The sequence below is a fragment of the Oncorhynchus tshawytscha genome, linkage group LG14, assembly GCF_018296145.1.
Source record: "Oncorhynchus tshawytscha isolate Ot180627B linkage group LG14, Otsh_v2.0, whole genome shotgun sequence".
NCBI lineage: Eukaryota > Metazoa > Chordata > Actinopteri > Salmoniformes > Salmonidae > Oncorhynchus > Oncorhynchus tshawytscha.
The window spans coordinates 5,630,456-5,644,298 of record NC_056442.1 but is presented as its reverse complement, the minus strand read 5'-3'; the positions used below and the strand labels follow the sequence as shown (position 1 = coordinate 5,644,298).

General features: G+C 41.2%; 6 non-coding genes across 6 annotated transcripts; 1 reads left to right on the top strand and 5 right to left on the bottom strand.

The window, feature by feature from the left end:
• Nucleotides 1-5,348: 5,348 nt before the first annotated feature.
• trnan-guu lies at nt 5,349-5,422 on the bottom strand. The gene has a single exon. It is a non-coding gene; the product is annotated as a tRNA-Asn (tRNA).
• A 326-nt stretch (nt 5,423-5,748) lies between these two features.
• Nucleotides 5,749-5,822, top strand: trnan-guu. The gene has a single exon. It is a non-coding gene; the product is annotated as a tRNA-Asn (tRNA).
• A 304-nt stretch (nt 5,823-6,126) lies between these two features.
• Nucleotides 6,127-6,199, bottom strand: trnak-cuu. Its single transcript has one exon. It is a non-coding gene; the product is annotated as a tRNA-Lys (tRNA).
• A 454-nt stretch (nt 6,200-6,653) lies between these two features.
• Nucleotides 6,654-6,726, bottom strand: trnam-cau. The gene has a single exon. It is a non-coding gene; the product is annotated as a tRNA-Met (tRNA).
• Nucleotides 6,727-8,841: 2,115 nt separating this feature from the next.
• Nucleotides 8,842-8,914, bottom strand: trnak-uuu. The gene has a single exon. It is a non-coding gene; the product is annotated as a tRNA-Lys (tRNA).
• A 3,812-nt stretch (nt 8,915-12,726) lies between these two features.
• trnak-uuu lies at nt 12,727-12,799 on the bottom strand. The gene has a single exon. It is a non-coding gene; the product is annotated as a tRNA-Lys (tRNA).
• Nucleotides 12,800-13,843: the final 1,044 nt, after the last annotated feature.

Sequence of the window (13,843 nt, the reverse complement as noted above, 5' to 3'; positions counted from 1 at the left end):
AAAAAATTCCCTGTCTTAGGTCAGTTACGATCACCACTTTATTTTAAGAATGTGAAATGTCAGAATAATAGTAGAGAATTATTTATTTCAGCTTTTATTTCTTTCATCATGTTCCCAGTGGGTAAGAAATTTACATACACTCAATTAGTATTTGGTAGCGTTGCCTTTAAATTGTTTAACTTGGTGTTTTGGGTAGCCTTCCACAAGCTTCCCACAATAAGTTGGGTGAATTTTGGCCCATTCCTCCTGACAGAGCTGGTGTAACTGAGTCAGGTTTGTAGGCCACCTTGCTCGCACACATTATTTTAGTTCTGCCCACACATTTTCTATAGGATTGAGGTCAGGGCTTTGTGATGGCCACTCCAATACCTTCACTTTGTTATCCTTAAGCCATTTTGCCACAACTTTGGAAGTATGTTTGGGGTCATTGTCCATTTGGAAGACTCATTTGCGAACAAGCTTTCACTTCCTGACTGATGTCTTGAGATGTTGCTACAATTTATCCAACATTTTTCCTCCCTTATGATGCAATCTATTTTGTGAAGTGCACCAGTCCCTCCTGCAGCAAAGCACCCCCACAACATGCTGCCACCCCCGTGCTTCATGGTTGGGATCGGCTTGCAAGCCTCCCCCTTTTTCCTCCAAACATAACGATGGTCATTATGGCCAAACAGTTCTATTTTTGTTTCATCAGACCAGAGGACATTTCTCCAAAAAGTACAATCTTTGTCCCCATGTGCAGTTGCAAAACCGTAGTCTGGCTTTTTTATGGCAGTTTTGGAGCGGTGGCTTCTTCCTTGCCGAGCGGCCTTTCAGGTTATGTCGCTATAGGACTCGTTTTACTGTGGATATAGATACATTTGTACCGGTTTCCTCCAGCATCTTCAAAAGGTCCTTTGCTGTTGTTGTGGGATTGATTTGCACATTTCACACTAAAGTACGTTCATCTCTAGGAGACAAAACACGTCTCCTTCCTGAGCGGTATGATGGCTGCGTGGTCCCATGGTGTTTATACATGCGTACTATTGTTTGTACAGATGAACGTGGTACCGTAAGGCACTTGGAAATTGCTCACAAGGATGAACCAGACTTGTGGAGGGCCACACTTTTTTTCCCTGAGGTCTTGGCTTAAGTCTTTTGATTTTCCCATGATGTTAAGCAAAGAGGCACTGAGTTTGAAGGTAGGCCTTGAAATACATCCACAGGTACACCTCCAATGACTCAAATGATGTAAAGTAGCCTATCAGAAGCTTCTAAAGCCATGACATCATTTTCTGGAATGTTCCAAGCTGTTTAAAGGCACAGTCAACTTAGTGTATGTAAGCTTCTGTGTGATACAGTGAATTATAAGTGAAATAATATACCTGGAAACAATTGTTGGAAAAATGACTTGTGTCACAAAGTAGATGTCCTAACTGACTTGCCAAAACTATAGTTTGTTAACAAGAAATTTGTGGAGTGGTTGAAAAACGAGTTTTAATGATTCCAACCTGTATTCCAAGTGTATTTAAACTTCCGACTTCAACTGTATCTGTATACACACACAGAGTAGTTGGGGTCAGACGCAGGGACAGCCACAGTACAGTGCCCCTGGAGCAGTTTGGGGTACGGGGTGGGTAAAGTGCCTTGCTCAATGGCACAACAGCGGTAGGCATTTCAATCTATTTCGCAAGAGAGACCTGTTCAAGATGGCATTGGTCTGAAATGTTACAAAAAGAGCCATGTTGTAAAAAGTAGCTCCAGTTCAGAGGGCCCACCCTTTCATATTTTGCCTAAACTTGCCCAGTGGCAGCACTTGGGTGCACCTCAATTGTCTAAACAAATTGACGTTCCCCAAATTCTTTGAAGCTGGCACTACCTCTAGATTTCATATGGCCCCTTAGATGTGGGAAATATCTATTGTTCAATACGATGCCTGTAATATTCAAAATATATTCAGTTCTGTTACATGACATTTTCTTAAACGTGCTAACTGGGTGACCGTCAAGTCTACAATGCTTAAAAGACACCATAATGTTGTCATAGAACGGTATTTCATGTCACCTGCCTGCCAAACAGTGGCACATGCTTAGGGCACACCAAAAAAAATTGGCAATCTCACTTCATCAGAGCAGAGGCAGAGAGTGGGGGAAGGGAGGAAGTGGTTACAAGAAAGCACTGAATGTAACAATGTGTTTATTGGACTATTAATAGCAGAAGTGAACACTCACACAGTGGTCCATCAGCATTTAATGTCCCCATTCAGTTGAACAGCAGGCTGGGGCAGCTTGTTTTACCATGGCAACGCTGTTGGTCTTCAGTACTACAGTCTTGGGACGAAACGCAACTTAAATCTACAGTAGGTTAGGCTTTGAAATCTGATATCTGAACAATGAGCAACAAGGTGTCTGCTCTTTGTTGTGTCTACTCCCCTTTCATTGCACGATTTAATTGGGCCATATGATATCACTGATCCAATAGTTTTACGTTAGAAAGCGGGACAATTGCATCTTGACGGACGGGCGCCACGTAGGAATGACGCTACGAGACAAGAAATCCCTGATCTGAAAGAGAACAAAGACAAGTTTTACATTAATCCTTATTACCATTTATTGGTGACTTATCTGTCAAACATAGGATAAAAGGTCAACAGGAGGAGGTAAATCGGAAGCTGTCATTTCTCGTCATGAACAGTGTCTAGTTAGGATGATCAAAATTCATCATCCTCATCCTCATTAGCGTGCATTGAACCACACTCAGCCAAACAAAGAAATACAACACAGAATGCCCACCCAAATCACACCCTGACCGAAACCAAATAGAGCCAAACAAAGAAATACAACACAGAATGCCCACCCAAATCACACCCTGACCAAACCAAATAGAGACATAAAAAGGCTCTCTAAGGTCAGGGCGTGACATCAAAACTATGAAATAACACATACGAAATCCTGTAGTAACCAAAAAAAGTGTTAAACAAATCAAAATATATTTTATATTTGAGATTCTTCAAAGTAGTCACCCTTTGCCTTGATGACAGCTTTGCACACTCTTGGCATTCTCTCAACTAGCTTCATGAGGAATGCTTTCCCAACAGCCTTGAAGGAGTTCCCAGAATCTCAAAAATAAAATATATTTTGATTTGTTTAACACTTTTTTGGTTACTACATGATTCCATGCATGCACCCCTGAGGGGCCCCAGTGTTGAGGATCAAGGTGGCAGATGTTTTGTTGCCTACCCTTACCATCTGGGGGCCACCAGTCAGGAAGTCCAGGATCCAGTTGCAGAGGGAGGTGTTAAGTCCCAGTGTCCTTAGCTTAGTGATGAGCTTTAAGGGCTGAGCTGAGCTTTAGCATAATGTACAGCATTCTCACATACGTAGGTGTTCCTTTTGTCCAGGTGGGAAAGGGCAGTGTGGAGTGCGATTGAGATTGCATCATCTGTGGATCTGTTGGGACGGTATGCGAATTGGAGTGGGTCTAGGGTTTCCGGCATGATGGTGATTATGTGAACCTTGACCAGCCTTTCAAAGCACTTCATGGCTAACCGACGTGAGTGCTACGGGGCAGTAATCATTGAGGCACTTAACCTTCGCTTTCTTGAGCACAGGGACTATGGTGGTCTGCTTGAAACATGTAGGTATTACAGACTCGGTCAGGGACATGTTGAAAATGTCAGCGAAGACACCTGCCAGTTGGTCAGCGCATGCTTTGAGTACACGTCTTGGTAATTCGTCTGGCCCCGCAGCTTTGTGAATGTTGACCTGTTTAAAGGTCTTGCTCACATCGGCTATGGAGAGCGTGATCACACAGTCGTCCAGAACAGGTGGTGCTCTCATGCATGCTTCAGTGTTGCTTGCCTCGAAGCAAGCATAAAAGGCATTTAGCTCATCTGGTAGGCTCACGTCACTGGGAAGCTTGCGGCTTTGTTTCCCTTTGTAGTCCGTAATATTTTTCAAGCCCTGCCACATCCGACGAGCATCAGAGCCGGTGTAGTAGGATTCAATCTTAGTTCTGTATTGACGCTTTGCCTGTTTGATGGTTCGTCTGAGGGCATAACGGGATTTGTTATAAGCGGCCGGATTAGGGTCCCGCTCCTTGAAAGCGTCAGCTCTAGCCTTTAGCTCGGTGCGGATGTTGCCTGTAATCCATGGCTTCTGGTTGGGAAATGTACGTACGGTCACTGTGGGGACGAGGTTGTTGATGCACTTATTGATGAAGCCGGTGACTGAGATGGTTTACTCCTCAATGCAAATTCTTTACATTTATTTGACCTTTATTTAACTTGAATCCCTAAACATATTTCAGTCTGTGCTAGCAAAACAGTCCTGTAGCTTAGCATCCGCATCATCTGACCACTTCGGTATTGCACGAGTCACGGGTACTTCCTGCTTTAGTTTTTGCTTATAAGCAGGAGAATAGATTTATGGTCAGATTTGCCAAATGGAGGGCGAGCTTTGTATGAGTCTCTGTGTGTGGAGTAAATGTGTTCTAGAGTTTTTCCCCCTTTGGTTGCACATGACATACTGGTAGAAATTAGGTAAAACGGATTTAAATGTGCCTGCATTAGAGTCCCCGGCCACTAGTAGCGCCACTTATGGCCTTATATAGCTCGTTGAGTGCAGTCTTAGTGCCAGCATCGGTTTGTGGTGGTAAATAGACAGCTAAGAATAATATAGATAGTAGATAGTGTGGTCTACAGCTTATCATGAGGTATTCTACTTCTTTAATATTAGACATCGCACACCAGCGGTTATTAACAAATAGACACACACCCCCACCCCTCGTCTTACAAGACGTAGCTGCTCTGTCCTGCCAAAGTGCACGGTGAAGCCAGCCAGCTCTATATTATCCATGTCGTCGTTCTGCCACGTCTAGGTGAAACATAAGATATTACAGTTTTTAATGTCAAGTTGGTAGGATAGTCTTAATCGTAGATCGTCCAGTTTGTTTTCCAATTATTGCATGTTGGCCAATAATACGGAGGGTAGTGGTGGTTTACCTACTCGTCAGCGAATTCTTACAAGGCACGCCGCCCTCCTCCCCCCTTTTCTCCATCTTTTCTTCGCGCTGATGACGGGGGTTTGGGCCTTGTCTTTACAAAGCAGCATATCCTGCGCGTCAGGCTCATTAAAGAAAAAATCTTCGTCGAGGTGAGTAATCTCTGTTCTTATATCCAGAAGGTACTTGACCTATCCACTGATCTACTTGAGAACCACTGATATACCCTATGGGTTAGTGCTATTCGGTATCCTTGGGACGTCCATACCCTAAACCCTTACCTAACCTTAACCATTTAAAATGGGGTAGGGATGTGCCAAGGCTTCTGGATTGCAAGGACATATTTATTAGGGGGCAAAAAATTACTTCGTCCCTGGGTGGGCTCGAACCACCAACCTTTAGATTAACAGTCTAACGCGCTAGCCGATTGCGCCACAGAGACAGTTCCACCATGTTTATGTGACCATTATTAAGAATGTCACAGTCCTCCGTGTCAGACCAATTCATCTGGGTACTCTGTCAGACTCGGGGTGCTTTTCAATGTTAAGTGGCTTCCTTTGCTACACATGCACTGCTCTAAGACCTGCACCAGTAACAATCTTTTCAGAGCCTCTGCTTTTCACTTTTCAGTGCCTTGCTCCAGCACGGCAGCACCCACAGTAGGCTGAGCTAATGAGTGATTAGCGTCAACATCCTGAGACTGAGAGATCCGACACCCAACTTCAGACATGCAGATTTGTAGGACGTTTTATTCTAAGTGATTTCACCGTCTCTGTGGCGCAATCGGCTAGCGCGTTAGACTGTTAATCTAAAGGTTGGTGGTTCGAGCCCACCCAGGGACGAAGTAATTTTTTCCTTGAACCACTGGTTCCTCAAATATTATGAAAAAAGCAGTGACAACATGCTGGAGATTCATAAATGCTTTTGCAAACCTCTTTCCCTAAACACATATACCAGTACTTTACTGCCATGACAGAATTAGTGCTGTTGCCTATATCATAACCTCAGCACCCAGAACAGAGTGCCAGGAGACTAACATCTGCCATAACTACTGTGAAAAGTACTCTCAATCATACTTTCATTTTAGTAAAATACTCAAATTCCAAGTTCACTTACTCTCTGCTGCTGTACTTACAAAAAGACTTGCGCCCAACGTGGGGCTCGAACCCACGACCCTGAGATTAAGAGTCTCATGCTCTACCGACTGAGCTAGCCGGGCAATGAAAAAAAGTGCATTCCTCAGAGGCTAAAAAGATTTGCCACATCAGCAACTCCTACTTCGATAATAAATGAAGAGTATGGGTGGAGCCTGGTCAGAAAGACGAGCGAGCTAGTTTGGAAAAAAGACAGGACAACATAAATAGCAATGGCCACACGGGATCCCAGCACCTTAACTGGGGAGAACGGGCTCGTGGTAATGGCTGGAGCAGAGTAGGTGGAATGGTATCAAATACACCAAACACATGATTTCCACGTTTTTGATGCCATCCTATTGTCCTGTTCCAACCATTAGTATGAGTAGCCTCTACTGGATCCCAGTTTCAACTGCTCTACCACTGTCAACACAGAGGCATACACAAAATGATGATTCTCCATAAACATTATTAAAAAATATATATATTGTCAAATGTATAAAAACATATCTCAACTGTAAAATTACAAGAAAAGATATCTGCCCCGTGTGAGGCTCGAACTCACGACCTTCAGATTATGAGACTGACGCGCTGCCTACTGCGCCAACGAGGCCTGAAGACCACATGTAAATAACATGATTTTTAAAGACAAAGGCATCTGTTTGAATGATACAATTTAATAGGCTAACAAGGATGTTGCAACACCATAAACATAACACTGTACAGCCCTTCTAAAACAGATGTTCCATTCAAATTCAAGTAAAACTTGCAGTGGCCCCCAATGGCAGCAGAGAAGCACAGCAAGTGTAGACCATAGAGAATGATAGAGGATTCATCATTGTATCTGTCCCAATGGGGCTGGGCTACACTTTTTCTCCATCCCTAGCAAACACAGCTGATTAATCAAATTGCATTCTAAACTGAAGATCATGATTAGGTGATTATTGGAGTCAGGTGTGTTAGCTGGGGCTGGGGAAAAACTGTGACCCCCAATCAGGTCCCCGAGGACTGGAATTGCACAATACAGGGCAGTGCCGTTTATACTGACCAACATCGCACTGGATGAATATAAAAAAAGTTAAAATGTTCGGCCGCGAGTGATGAGACAATTATTTTAATAATTCAATGGATGGTTTGTGTACAAAGGTGATAACTAAAGTGTCCATCCATTATTCTGAATTTTCAAATCTGACTTCTCCATGTGGCCTTCTATGGAATTTGTCTTTCTGGGCCGGACATCACTTAAACTGCAGTACTGATGCAAAACTATAGGAGCAATGGAAACCATGCTTCTAGACTGGAACCCTGGCCTCTTGGGCAGCTCCATTTTGAAGTAGTCCATTATCTTCTACTACTTCTATGAGTTGGTAAACAAACTAAAAGGGTGCATACTGCCACCTGGAGTGTGCCATTTGAATAGGTATAAAGTCAAGGTTGGCGAATTACTGCCACCTGCAGTTATGGAATGTTCGCTCGTGAGTATAATTCATTGGATTAGCGCTCCAAATGACTCAAATGGAATTATGTGATCCTTCCTTAACCCATAGGAAGTACCACCCAGTTGACTACTTCAAAAAGGTGAAAGTCTCAATGGCACCAGCCATGCTAAAACTGGCTTTCGGGCACTAGAGTCCTCTATAATTCTCTATGGGATAGACAAAGGAGGGTCAATGCAATGAAAATAAATGGTGCAGTGGTGGGCCACAAAACATATAAACCGCATGGTACATATAAACCGCATGGTTTACCATTTATACTGCCTTGAGTGAGAGTCGCTAATCCCGAACAGAGCATAGCCTCGCTTTATCTTGCCAAGGCCAATCTGTCAATATGAACAGAGCATAGCCTCGCTTTATTTTGCGAAGGCCAATCTGTCAACATGAACAGAGCATAGCCTCGCTTTATCTTGCCACGGCCAATCTGTCAACATGAACAGAGCATAGCCTCGCTTTATCTTGCCACGGCCAATCTGTCAACATGAACAGAGCATAGCCTCGCTTTATCTTGCCACGGCCAATCTGTCAATATGAACAGAGCATAGCCTCGCTTTATCTTGCCACGGCCAATCTGTCAATATGAGCAAAAAAAGAGACATTAGAATACAGTCTGTAATAAACCAAAAACATCTCTGAATATACAAGATTGTAAGCCTAAATAAATATATGCCTACATGTTTTACATACAATCAATGTCTATTTTCATGAGACTCATAACGAGCAACAGTTGGCCCATGCATGCTTTTTTTTTGGGCTGCACACATGGACTGCAGGTGGACAGCTAAGAGACCCCTGAAACGAATTGGTGCAGATTGGCATTTTTTCTTGGACATAAATAAAATACTTGCCTACTATATTATTGGTGATCGGTTTATTTTCTGCGTGTGATACCAGATAGCTTAATAACAGCTTGTAGCAGAGCATAGGCTCCGATCCATAGGCCCAACACAAGGTCAGCCATTGGCCTACTACTTGCATATCTGACAACCAATCCCTTAAAAAATGTTGGTAAAGTACGGCATGCATTTCAAATTTAAAGTATGCAACAAATGCGTGCGTACACTTTAGAGCCGCGGAAGAATTAGATCTTATTTTTGTCTGTCCACAAATCTCTTTCGCAAGCTTACCTGTTCAACCGAAGTCTGAAAACTATACGGCACGTGATTTGCGTAATTGAACTACCCATCATGAGAAGTCACAAGATTCTAACATCCCTGGAGAGAAAACGCTATCGCCCGAACAGGGACTTGAACCCTGGACCCTCAGATTAAAAGTCTGATGCTCTACCGACTGAGCTATCCGGGCTCTGTTTTACGGAAGGGGAACTGCCATTACAAATGATCAATGTTTGAAATGATGACCTGTATTTGTCAGAAATTGTAACCAACCCAAACACTGGAATTGACTGCTCCTACCCCCGACCTCAGCCCAGTTGCAACATTATACTGGGAAGGTGTCTTTAATGCACGGTGTATATTTATATTCCGGTCTCTGACATTGCTCGTTCTTATTTTTTTTATGAACTACATGTGTATTGTTTTTTTTACTAAGTTTTTTTTACTAAGTATAGCTGCACTGTTGGAGCTAGAAACAAGCATTTTGCTGCACCTGGAATAACATCTGCAAATCTGTGTATGGACCAATAAACTTTGACTTGAAGATTGCTGCAACACCATAAACAGAACAATATAGCCCAGTGGTTCTCAATCCTGGTCCAGGGTACCAAAAAGGGGTGTACATTTTTGTTTTTGCTCTAGCACTACACACTTGATTCAAATCATCAAAGCCAAATGAAGAGTTGATGATTTGAATCAGGTATGTAGTGCTAGGGCAAACAAATATGTGCACCCCTTTGGGTTCCCAGGACCAGGTTGAGAACCACTGCTATAGTCCTCAAAATGGTCACGGCTAGACATATTTTGTCAAATTAACAGAAAAAGTTGAGTTTTGCATTTTAGCTAACCCTAACCTAATTATCATAACCTGCAGAGTAAATTATCATAACCTGCTACAAAAAGTGAAATCTGAAGTTAATTTGACAAAAGCTAGAACCCTTCTAGCCATGACGTAAATTAGACGTTCCACTCCCATTCAAGTAAAACTTGAAGACTAGACTGACATATGGTGCTCTATCTTTATATCTTGACCGTAAAATAAGCAAGGAGATAGACCAGATGCTTTTCAACTTTCTTTGGAGAAACCGTACCCATTACATTAGGAAAACTGTTGTAATGAACACTTATGAGAATGGTGGACTGAATTTTCTGGATTTTACTACTTTAAATAATACTTTCAAGATCAATTGGATAAAACAATTCCTAAGAAGACCCACTTCTATCTGGAATTTTATTCCTCATCATGTCTTCTCTACTTTTGGTGGCCTTAACTTCATGTTGTTTTGCAATTATAATATTGACAAAGTTCCAGTGAAACTTTCTGCTTTTCATCAGCAGGTTTTCTTGTCATGGTCCTTAATTTATAAACACAATTTTTCTCCACACAGATATTATATATGGAATAATCGGGATATATTGTATAAAAATACCTCTCTGTTTTTAGAATATTGGTTCAGAAATCATATCCTATTGGTGAGCCAACTGGTAAATGCAGAGGGTCTTTTACTCAGTTATAAAGAATTCTTATCACTTTACAAGGTCCCTGTAACACCTAAAGATTTTGCAATTGTTTTAGATGCCATTCCCTCAGGTGTTGCTATGTTATTCAGGAACATGTCAAGACCTGACCCTCAGAGCCTACCTTCTATTGACCCTGTTGACTCATCAGTAGGAAAGATTTGTTTCTCTTTTGGTCCATTCAACAACAGAGCGATATGATCCTTGTTTCAGCAGGATGTTGTATCTATACCTTATGTCATGCCTTATTGGAATGGATTTATTGATCATATCTGTTGGAAAAAAGTTTGGATGTTGCCACACACATACCTACTTGTTAACAAAATTAAGGAAGTTTCCTTTAAAATTATTCATAAATATTATCCTGCCAACCACTATATGAAGAAGTTTAAGGAAAACATCAACTCAAATTGCTCCTTTTGTAATGACCACCCAGAAACAGTTGTGCATCTTTTTTGGCATTGTATGCATGTAAGAAAACTGTGGCAAGACATCAGTAGGTTTATAATTGAACACATTTATGAAGATTTTACACTATTGTGGAGAGATGTACTGCTTGGATTCTTTACATACAATAGAAATATGCGGAATCATTTTTATGTAATTAATTTCATTATTCTTTTGGCCAAATTTCATATACACAAATGTAAATTTACAAACAGAAAACCACATTTTCGTACCCTACAAAAAGAAATTGAACTGTATTTTGAGATGGTTAAATGCTCTACTAACAAAAAAGCTGTTAGAATTGTAAGTATATGCATGTCCCTTAAGGTCCTTGTGTAATTGTAATGTGATATTGTACCCCCTAGCGCGATTGTCCATTGTTTGTAATCTATGTATGCTTGTGTTCCCTCATGTGCTTTATGTATTGATTTGTTGTTAATAAAATTAAATTAAAAAAAAAAAAAAAAATTTTTTTAAATAAAATTAAATTTAAATTTAAATTTTTTAAATTAAATTAAAAAAAAAAAAAAAAAAAAGTACAACTTGAAAATCAGTGGCAACAGAGGCCGCACATCAAGAAAGGACAAAATGGATGGTCAATGGAATGCAGATTTCAACCGTGAAGTCGTGGGCCACAAAACATGAAAACCGCATGGCTTAGCATTACTGAATTCAGCGGGAGTTGCTAATGCCGCAGGCTACACAAGCAGCCAATGCTCGCCTTCTCTGGCAAGGCAAGGCCAATCTGTCAATATTAGAATAACACGGAACCCAAACCGGCTGCGCTCATGCGCTGTCGTGCATAAATTTATTTTGCCCCCTCCCCACCAAACGGGATCAAGACACGTAGGTTAAAATATCAAAACAAACTCTGAACCAATTACATTAATTTGGGGACAGGTCGAAAATCATTAAACATGTATGGCAATTTAGCTAGTTAGCTTGCACTTGCTAGCTAACGTTAATTTGTCCGATTTAGCTAGCTTGCTGTTGCTAGTTAATTTGTCCGATTTAGCTAGCTTGCTGTTGCTAGTTAATTTGTCCTGGGATATAAACATTGCGTTGTTATTTTACCTGAAATGCACAAGGACCTCTACTACAACAATTAATCCACACATAAACGGCAAACCAAATCGTTTATAGTCATCGCTCCTCCTTCCAGGCTTTTTCATCGTTTAATTTATATGGTGATCGCATCTAAACTTTCATTGTATTACCAGACTACCGGCAAAACAGTTCGTCTTTCAGGCACCTGCTTCTATAAACCAATCAGGAGATGGGAGAGGCAGGACTTTCAGCGCGATCTGCTTCAGAAATAGGAACGAGTTCTATTTTAGCCCGTGGCGTCGCAGACGCTTGTTGGCGCGCGCCAGCAGTGTGGGTGCAATAATTGAATAACATGGAATTCTACATTTATTTTGCGACGTGTCCGGTCTGGTCAGCGTGCAAGGTCTCTAGTAAAACCGAAAACTCCTGAAAAAAACGGACTGTGAGCCTAAATATAAATAGGCAAACATGCATGCACAAGCCAGCTGTGCTGTTTTTCCTCTGCATTCAAGACTGAGTCCTAGTCTGCAACTCTGTTAATTAATACATTTATTGTACATAAAACAAATTATTGGCTACTATATTATTAGTGATGTATCCACTTATTAATAGCAGATCGCTTAATAACAGCTTAGACGAGCATAGCCGACTCAAATCCATAGACTGGATGCACTTCAAATTTAAAGTATGCAAAAATATGTAACAACAAATGCATACACTTTATAGCCGAGGACGAATTATATTTTGTTTTGTTCAGTGCACTCTTTTGCAAGTTTACCTGTTCAACAGAGGTTCTCTGAAAATTGTACGGCACGTGATTTGCGTAACTGAGCCACATATTATGAGTGGTTATACGATCCTAACACCCTGGAAAGAAAATGGTGTCGCCCGAACAGGTACTTTTGAAAATTGTACCACATGTGATTTGCGTAATTGAACAACCCATCATTAGGAGTCACAAGATTCTAGCACCCCTGGAGAGAAAACTATCGCCCGAACAGGGACTTGAACCCTGGACCCTCAGATTAAAAGTCTGATGCTCTACCGACTGAGCTATCCGGGCTCTTGTAGAGTTAATCGCCATTATATACAATAAACAATGTTATAAACGCTCAAAAATTATAGAGGACACAAAACATTGGAAATGTCTGCTCCTTTAAAAGCGCTTTGACGAGCGGGACAGGAGTCAACGTTGACACTGATGTGTGGGACAGGAGTCATTGTTTTGTGGGGTACTTGTAATTAAGAGAAAGTTGTTGATTATAGATTAACCGGTAAACACTGTATCAATATCATACTTTTATTATGATTGCTAAATACTGTTCAATTTAAACACTTGCACCCCAATCCCACCTTCACCAAAACACTTGTAAATGTTGGACTATAAATGGTGCCTTCCTGTATTAGGGTGGTTTAGGGTTAAACGCCCCGCTCCTGTAATTCTCACACAAACCACTTTGTCTCCCAAAAGTGTTCAACATTTCCCTGGATGCCACTAGTCTTGCTCAACTAAAAAATGCCATCTGTCTCATCTCAACTTTCTAAGTCACTCCAACAAAACGATTATGAGGTATGTTTGGGGCAAAATGCGCCCAAGGCAATCGATGCAAGTCAGTGGTACCCAGCATTTACTAAATAATTTCTAAATCATCTATACATAACTTCTTTGAGTTACACAATCAATTCTGAGATACTTTAGGATTACTTGGACAGGATGGGGGGAAATAAAAAGATGGGCCGTACATCAAAACCTCATCATAAAATAGATTTCCATCCAATTAGGGACAGACTTTCATGTGAATATTCTAAAATCCGCATAAAAACAATATGCGCATTTTCCCACCGGAGATGTGTTTCCATCAAATTGACTTGTTGCTGATTAAAGGTTCTGCGTGATGATATAGTGCACAGAAAATACCTTTGCAGTTAAATTGCCATGTACCAAATAGAAAATACAAGTTAAATGGGTGTCCATCGCATTTTCAACTCTACTAGTGGTTTTGCCACACTCTGATATTGGCATATGCACTCTAGCCCAAGGTTTCCCTAACTCCGACCGAGGGCCTCTGTTGGTCAATTTCTTCAACAAATGATCAGGTCTATATAA